The sequence below is a fragment of the Oncorhynchus gorbuscha genome, unplaced genomic scaffold (assembly GCF_021184085.1).
Source record: "Oncorhynchus gorbuscha isolate QuinsamMale2020 ecotype Even-year unplaced genomic scaffold, OgorEven_v1.0 Un_scaffold_383, whole genome shotgun sequence".
Taxonomy (NCBI): Eukaryota; Metazoa; Chordata; class Actinopteri; order Salmoniformes; family Salmonidae; genus Oncorhynchus; species Oncorhynchus gorbuscha.
The window spans coordinates 4,324-13,438 of record NW_025745232.1 but is presented as its reverse complement, the minus strand read 5'-3'; the positions used below and the strand labels follow the sequence as shown (position 1 = coordinate 13,438).

General features: G+C 44.0%; 1 long non-coding RNA gene across 1 annotated transcript; it reads left to right on the top strand.

Moving 5' to 3' along the window:
* Window positions 1-5,232: 5,232 nt before the first annotated feature.
* On the top strand, window positions 5,233-8,821 carry LOC124018035. Its single transcript, XR_006835552.1, has 3 exons — window positions 5,233-5,550; window positions 6,238-6,276; window positions 8,724-8,821. It is a non-coding gene; the product is annotated as an uncharacterized LOC124018035 (long non-coding RNA).
* The last annotated feature ends 294 nt before the right edge of the window (window positions 8,822-9,115 follow it).

Below are 9,115 nucleotides of genomic sequence, written 5' to 3'. Positions count from 1 at the left end.
ACAACCAATGCCAGACAGTTGTACGAGCACCTGTTCTCTTGGGACTGAAACAACCAATGCCAGACAGTTGTACGAGCACCTGTTCTCTTGGGACTGAAACAACCAGTGCCAGACAGTTGTACGAGCACCTGTTCTCTTGGGACTGAAACTACCAATGCCAGACAGTTGTACGAGCACCTGTTCTCTTGGGACTGAAACAACCAATGCCAGACAGTTGTACGAGCACCTGTTCTCTTGGGACTGAAACTACCAATGCCAGACAGTTGTACGAGCACCTGTTCTCTTGGGACTGAAACAACCAATGCCAGACAGTTGTACGAGCACCTGTTCTCTTGGGACTGAAACAACCAATGCCAGACAGTTGTACGAGCACCTGTTCTCTTGGGACTGAAACTACCAATGCCAGACAGTTGTACGAGCACCTGTTCTCTTGGGACTGAAACAACCAATGCCAGACAGTTGTACGAGCACCTGTTCTCTTGGGACTGAAACAACCAATGCCAGACAGTTGTACGAGCACCTGTTCTCTTGGGACTGAAACTACCAATGCCAGACAGTTGTACGAGCACCTGTTCTCTTGGGACTGAAACAACCAATGCCAGACAGAGCACCTGTTCTCTTGGGACTGAAACAACCAATGCCAGACAGTTGTACGAGCACCTGTTCTCTTGGGACTGAAACTACCAATGCCAGACAGTTGTACGAGCACCTGTTTTCTTGGGACTGAAACAACCAATGCCAGACAGTTGTACGAGCACCTGTTCTCTTGGGACTGAAACAACCAATGCCAGACAGTTGTACGAGCACCTGTTCTATTGGGACTGAAACAACCAATGCCAGACAGTTGTACGAGCACCTGTTCTCTTGGGACTGAAACTACCAATGCCAGACAGTTGTACGAGCACCTGTTCTCTTGGGACTGAAACAACCAATGCCAGACAGTTGTACGAGCACCTGTTCTCTTGGGACTGAAACAACCAATGCCAGACAGTTGTACGAGCACCTGTTCTCTTGGGACTGAAACAACCAATGCCAGACAGTTGTACGAGCACCTGTTCTCTTGGGACTGAAACAACCAATGCCAGACAGTTGTACGAGCACCTGTTCTCTTGGGACTGAAACAACCAATGCCAGACAGTTGTACGAGCACCTGTTCTCTTGGGACTGAAACTACCAATGCCAGACAGTTGTACGAGCACCTGTTCTCTTGGGACTGAAACAACCAATGCCAGACAGTTGTACGAGCACCTGTTCTCTTGGGACTGAAACTACCAATGCCAGACAGTTGTACGAGCACCTGTTCTCTTGGGACTGAAACAACCAATGCCAGACAGTTGTACGAGCACCTGTTCTCTTGGGACTGAAACTACCAATGCCAGACAGTTGTACGAGCACCTGTTTTCTTGGGACTGAAACAACCAATGCCAGACAGTTGTACGAGCACCTGTTCTCTTGGGACTGAAACAACCAATGCCAGACAGTTGTACGAGCACCTGTTCTCTTGGGACTGAAACTACCAATGCCAGACAGTTGTACGAGCACCTGTTCTCTTGGGACTGAAACAACCAATGCCAGACAGTTGTACGAGCACCTGTTCTCTTGGGACTGAAACAACCAATGCCAGACAGTTGTACGAGCACCTGTTCTCTTGGGACTGAAACAACCAATGCCAGACAGTTGTACGAGCACCTGTTCTCTTGGGACTGAAACTACCAATGCCAGACAGTTGTACGAGCACCTGTTCTCTTGGGACTGAAACAACCAATGCCAGACAGTTGAAATAACTTGTACTAATTAATGACATTGTGTTTTTGTATTTTTATTTTTATTGTCAAAGTCATCGAGGAAATGAATGATGGCTGAACCAACCGCAAACCTATCTGTATGTGTACATTTCATGGGTCATTCCACAAATTCAGTGCCTTTTTCAGAAGTGTAAAAAAAAAGAAAAAAAAAGTTTGATTTCACCTCATTTTAATATTCTGTCATAAAGAGCACATATTCAACTTCGTCGCGTGTGTTCCCCATCTCAAGAGTACTACAGTAGGTGCCTATTCAATGCCAACTAAACTAACCGGGTTGATGATCTCATCGTAAATCTGCCTTAAATCCCATTGTGACAGTAGAAGGAACGCTTGTGTGCAACAGGGAGCGGCCATTTTTAAATGCACGAATCACCCCAAAAATGTTTAATTGTTAAAACATTTCTAACCTGTCTTATCTATGGGTAACAGGGTTGACTTATAATGCTCGACACGCTCAGTTTTCCACCACAAAACGCCAGAAAATGGCCATTAAAACCAGCTCACCTGATTTTACATGATTTGACTATTAGATGTTCAATGTTCTCTTTTTGAAAAAATAAATAAATAAAATAATAATTTTGCCCTATTAAAATGAGTTTCAGTTGTAAAGGGGTTGACTTCAAAAATGAACCGTTAATTTAATCCCTAATAATCTTTGAAAATTTTTTTTGTCAAAATAACAAAAATAACTAAGGCTTTACAATGATGGTGAAATCTGGAGACATTTTTGGGGGTTTTAAGACGGTTAAATCTTCCTAGAAGAAGTCGCAGTGGGTGCAAAGGGGGGCGTGTCAAAATGCAGAATTATGTCACTTTAACAAGTCTTTATTCATGTAAAAAAAAAGTGTAATTATTGTAGAAATAACTCACCATGTGTACAGCTGTCAAGATCAGAAGGTGGGGGCGGGGCACCACGCATTTAGTTTGTTTTACCCCCCCCAAAAAAAATCAGATGGATTGAATTTTCCATCTATATTAAAAGGGAGCTTCATTTAATATAACAGGCTTTTTCTAAAAAAACATCTACATAAAATATAAAAGGGATGCAAAAGGACCTTATTTCGTGGAATGACCCTCCATATGAACATACAAGCATTGTGTCAAAAACTCTACAGATGGAAAAAAAACAAGTTTCAGTCCCAAATAGCACCTTTTTCCTTTTTTATAGTGCACTACTTTTAACCAGAGCCATATGGGTCCTGGTCAGAAAGGAGTGCACTACAAAGGGTACCATTTTAGGATGTAATTTAGGACTTTCTTTTAGGTAATTGTATGATATGTAAATGAGCACAAAGAATGCCAGGGCACAACTATTCATGCAACACTGATTGATGATTTATACCAAATTCAGACGACTGTAAACTTCTGTTACTGAATCCTTCGCCCAAGTACTAGTATTTGTGTTTTTAACCGTGTGGTTAATGAATTAAACTGTAAAAAAAAAATGAACACATATATATCGACCTTAAGCTCATGGAAATAATGTGATGTGTACTTTTCATCGTTGTGAATAAATTGTATCGATATCTTTTAAATGCGACCAAAGACCACTAGTAGTGCTATTTAATACAGTACAAACAAACAAACAAACAACATATTAAATAAATAGAAAAATGTATTCAGTCACTGTTATTCATTCAGGGTAAAAGACCCACTGGGCCTAGAATGGTTGAATCAATGGTGTTACCACGTCATGTCAATTCAATTACTTTGAACCAAACGCGCAATAGACGTTGAATTAGACTGTCTGTGCTCAGTGGGGAGCGTCTGCTAAATGACTCAAATGTAAATACAGCTTGTTCCAAATGGCACCCTATTCCGTATTTAGTGCACTACTTTAGACCAGAGCCCTATGGCACCCTATTTCGTATTTAGTGCACTACTTTAGACCAGAGCCCTATAGAACCCTATTCCCTATTTTAGTGTAGAACTACTTTAGTACTACCAGAGCCCTATGGCACCCTATTCCGTATATAGTGCACTACTTTAGACCAGAGCCCTATGGCACCGTATTCCCTATTTAGTGCACTACTTTAGACCAGAGCCCCTATGGCACCCTATTCCCTACATAGTGCACTACTTTAGCCAGAGCCCTATGGCACCCTATTCCCTATTTTAGTGCACTACTTTAGGCCAGAGCCCTATGGCACCCTATTCCCTATTTTAGTGCACTACTTTAGACCAGAGTCCTGTGGCACCGTATTCCCTATATAGTGTACTACTTTAGACCAGAGCCCTATTGGTCCTGGTCAGAAGTAGCAGGCTACACTATAGTGAATAAAGCCCTATTGGTTCTGGTCAGAAGTAGCAGGCTCCACTACATAGTGAATAAAGCCCTATTGGTCCTGGTCAGAAGTAGCAGGCTACACTATAGTTAATAAAGCCCTATTGGTTCTGGTCAGAAGTAGCAGGCTACACTACATAGTGAATAAAGCCCTATTGGTTCTGGTCAGAAGTAGCAGGCTACACTATATAGTGAATAATGCCCTATTGGTTCTGGTCAGAAGTAGCAGGCTACACTACATAGTGAATAAAGCCCTATTGGTTCTGGTCAGAAGTAGCAGGCTACACTACATAGTGAATAAAGCCCTATTGGTTCTGGTCAGAAGTAGCAGGCTACACTACATAGTGAATAAAGCCCTATTGGTCCTGGTCAGAAGTAGCAGGCTACTCTATATAGTGAATAAAGTCCCATTTACATCCTGACATTCTTTCCCTTTTGTTATTGTTTTAGACATTTGAATATCCCATGTGATTCCATTAAATTATTTTATTGTAATAAAATATAATCTATTACATGTGATCTTTTTGCGTATAGTCCTTGTGCCGTTTTGTTCTTACTTTACAACGTCGTTTCCATCAACTAGTGACAAAAGCCGTTGTTTAGTTGAATCGGGTATGTTTGTGCTGGGCTTGGAACCAAAATGTGCACACCCAGTGAGATTTATTGTGAAGCACTGGGTTTCTATGTTATATGAGTGCCATCTGGCGAATGCAATTAATAAAATAATATGAATCTAGTTGTCTTAATTTGAAATGAGGTATAGTTTTAACAGTGAGTTGTTTTTTGTAATCTAGCAAATTGTATTTTCGGCTCACAGGGTTAACTAGCTCTGTGCACTCCAATCCTTTCACTGGTAAATGCAAACCAATATCATCACTTTTTATTTATTTTATTTATTTATTTTATTTCACCTTTATTTAACCAGGTAGGCAAGTTGAGAACAAGTTCTCATTTACAATTGCGACCTGGCCAAGATAAAGCAAAGCAGTTCGACAGATACAACGACACAGAGTTACACATGGAGTAAAACAAACATACAGTCAACTTTGTGAATAACATTTTAATCTACAGTTTAGGCTACAATTATGCTGTGAGGTGTAACTTCACTCCTAAAGCAACCACTCTACTGTAGTTTATGGGTTATAAAAGCGTGGGAATGGAGTTACAGTTTCACCTTGTGGGAGAAAAAAAAAACGAGCATAATCTCGCGATAGACCAAGTCCAACCCCATTCTTGTCTATTGTGAGAGTTTTTCTATTCTCGCGCGATTTCGCAACTTTCCCACGGCTATTGTGGCGTCTGCCCTCTGTCCGCCTCTCCTCTCCCTTTTTTTTTTCCTACTCTCGTTTACATCTGTTCCCGTTCTTCTGTTCGTCCCAGCGGCGGTGGGAATGGATTTGAGATCTCGCGATTGTTGGGACTTTAGAAGTTCCAGTGGAAAATGGCGCCCGTTGTGACGGGGTAAGTGTTGAAATTCAGAGCAACAAAAAAAAAAAACAATATGAAAGGAAAGAACCGTTTAAAAAGTTAACTTTCTTTGTTTTTTTTGGGGTAAACTTGAGTTTCCTAACCACTTTGTTACACTCGTTTTTGTTAGATAGCTTTGAAAGTGCTTTATTTAATTGGCGTCGCGCACTTATTGCTACTTTTGTGTCAATGTTAAGTGCGGTGTTAGCTAGCCACAACGAAAAGCTAGCCAACTAACTACCTATTTTTATCCGCCAGTAATAATATATCTAACTATTTTATTTATTTTAGCTACATTTTATGTCCAGATCACCTAGTCATTATGGATTTGCTGAGTTCAATTAAACAATGTTTTTATATTTGTTCAATGTTGCCTATTTCATTTTTTACTAATCATGTAAAGTAACAAAGACAGTATTAAGTCGTATTTGTCCGACAAAAAAACTGGCAACAAAGTTAGATTTTAACTTCACTGATTTGAATCGTTCACTACTATTATTATTATTATTATATTATATGCCACCTGCAGCATAATTCAAATATACTGTGTTTTTCTTCATGGTAACACTCACCTGTTAATAGTCATGGTGTTTGCTAGAATTGTGACAACTTTATAATTAAACTTTATCTAGTATAACGTGGAGCTGATAGAAAAGTACCTCGTTTTGTTTTCTTCAACAGGAAGTTTGGTGAGCAAGCTCCACCGCAGCGCCTGACGAGGTAAGGAAACGTTCCCACCACACGTTTCATAACTCGTCGGTCTCATTTAAACGTGAGAAACGTCTAGCTTCCACCTTCACAGCGTTTATATTACTAAGGTGTAGAGCCACTTATCCACATTCATTTCTTCCACTTTGCCATCAGATTTATTTTACACCCGTTTCTATATTACACACCATTCATACTGCAACTCAAGTGTCTAAGAGCATTTATTTATTTTATTTAACCGGGCAAGTCAGTTATGAATATGTTCTCATTTACAATGACGGCCTACGGGGTTAACTGCCTTGTTCAGGGGCAGAAGCACAGAACTTTTTTACCTTGTCAGCTCTGGGATTCGATCTAGCAACCTTTGGTTACTGGCCCAACGCTCTAACCACTAAGGCTACCTGCCTCCTCTAACCACTGGCTACCTGCCTCCTCTAACCACTAAGGCTACCTGCCTCCTCTAACCACTAGGCTACCTGCCTCCTCTAACCACTAAGGCTACCTGCCTCCTCTAACCACTAAGGCTACCTGCCTCCTCTAACCACCAAGGCTACCTGCCTCCTCTAACCACTAAGGCTACCTGCCTCCTCTAACCACCAGGCTACCTGCCTCCTCTAACCACTAGACTACCTGCCTCCTCTAACCACTAAGGCTACCTGCCTCCTCTAACCACTAAGGCTACCTGCCTCCTCTAACCACCAAGGCTACCTGCCTCCTCTAACCACTAAGGCTACCTGCCTCCTCTAACCACTAAGGCCTGCCTCCTCTAACCACTAAGGCTACCTGCCTCCTCTAACCACCAAGGCTACCTGCCTCCTCTAACCACTAAGGCTACCTGCCTCCTCTAACCACTAAGGCTACCTGCCTCCTCTAACCACTAAGGCTACCTGCCTCCTCTAACCACTAAGGCTACCTGCCTCCTCTAACCACTAAGGCTACCTGCCTCCTCTAACCACTAAGGCTACCTGCCTCCTCTAACCACTAAGGCTACCTGCCTCCTCTAACCACTAAGGCTACCTGCCTCCTCTAACCACTAAGGCTACCTGCCTCAACCACTAGGCTACCTGCCTCCTCTAACCACTAAGGCTACCTGCCTCCTCTAACCACTAAGGCTACCTGCCTCCTCTAACCACTAAGACTACCTGCCTCCTCTAACCACTAAGGCTACCTGCCTCCTCTAACCACTAAGGCTACCTGCCTCCTCTAACCACTAAGGCTACCTGCCTCCTCTAACCACTAAGGCTACCTGCCTCCTCTAACCACTAAGGCTACCTGCCTCCTCTAACCACTAAGGCTACCTGCCTCCTCTAACCACCTAAGGCTACCTGCCTCCTCTAACCACTAAGGCTACCTGCCTCCTCTAACCACTAAGGCTACCTGCCTCCTCTAACCACTAAGGCTACCTGCCTCCTCTAACCACTAAGGCTACCTGCCTCCTCTAACCACTAAGGCTACCTGCCTCCTCTAACCACTAAGGCTACCTGCCTCCTCTAACCACTAAGGCTACCTGCCTCCTCTAACCACCAAGGCTACCTGCCTCCTCTAACCACTAAGGCTACCTGCCTCCTCTAACCACTAAGGCTACCTGCCTCTCTAACCACTAAGGCTACCTGCCTCCTCTAACCACTAAGGCTACCTGCCTCCTCTAACCACTAAGGCTACCTGCCTCCTCTAACCACTAAGGCTACCTGCCTCCTCTAACCACTAAGGCTACCTGCCTCCTCTAACCACTAAGGCTACCTGCCTCCTCTAACCACTAAGGCTACCTGCCTCCTCTAACCACTAAGGCTACCTGCCTCCTCTAACCACTAAGGCTACCTGCCTCCTCTAACCACTAAGGCTACCTGCCTCCTCTAACCACTAGGCTACCTGCCTCCTCTAACCACTAGGCTACCTGCCTCCTCTAACCACTAGGCTACCTGCCTCCTCTAACCACTAGGCTACCTGCCTCCTCTAACCACTAGGCTACCTGCCTCCTCTAACCACTAGGCTACCTGCCTCCTCTAACCACCAGGCTACCTGCCTCCTCTAACCACCAGGCTACCTGCCTCCTCTAACCACCAGGCTACCTGCCTCCTCTAACCACCAGGCTACCTGCCTCCTCTAACCACCAGGCTACCTGCCTCCTCTAACCACCAGGCTACCTGCCTCCTCTAACCACCAGGCTACCTGCCTCCTCTAACCACAGCCTCCTCTAACCACTAGGCTACCTGCCTCCTCTAACCACTAGGCTACCTGCCTCCTCTAACCACTAGGCTACCTGCCTCCTCTAACCACTAGGCTACCTGCCTCTGTGTGGTTCTGTATCCCGGTGCCTCTGTGTGGTTCTGTACCCGGTGAATCTATGTAGCTCTGTACCCCGGTGGTTCTGTACCCGGTGCCTCTGAAGTTGTCGACAGAACGTTCTTGTTTGATTGTGTTCAATAAATTTTGTCTGAACGTTGTTTTTCCCCCTATAGAGAGGCCATGAGAAACTACCTGAAGGAGAGGGGAGACCAGACCTTACTCATACTACACGCTAAAGTGGCACAGAAGTCTTACGGCAACGAGAAGAGGTCTGTATGAGAGAGAGAACGGTATTCATGGTGTCTCTGTATGAGAGGGAGAACGGTATTGATGGCGTCTCTGTATGAGAGAGAGAACGGTATTCATGGTGTCTCTGTATGAGAGGGAGAACGGTATTCATGGTGTCTGTATGAGAGACAGAACGGTATTCATGGTGTCTCTGTGTGAGAGAGAACGGTATTCATGGTGTCTCTGTGTGAGAGAGAACGGTATTCATGGAGTCTCTGTATGAGAGACAGAACGGTATTCATGGTGTCTCTGTATGAGAGGGAGAACAGTATTCATG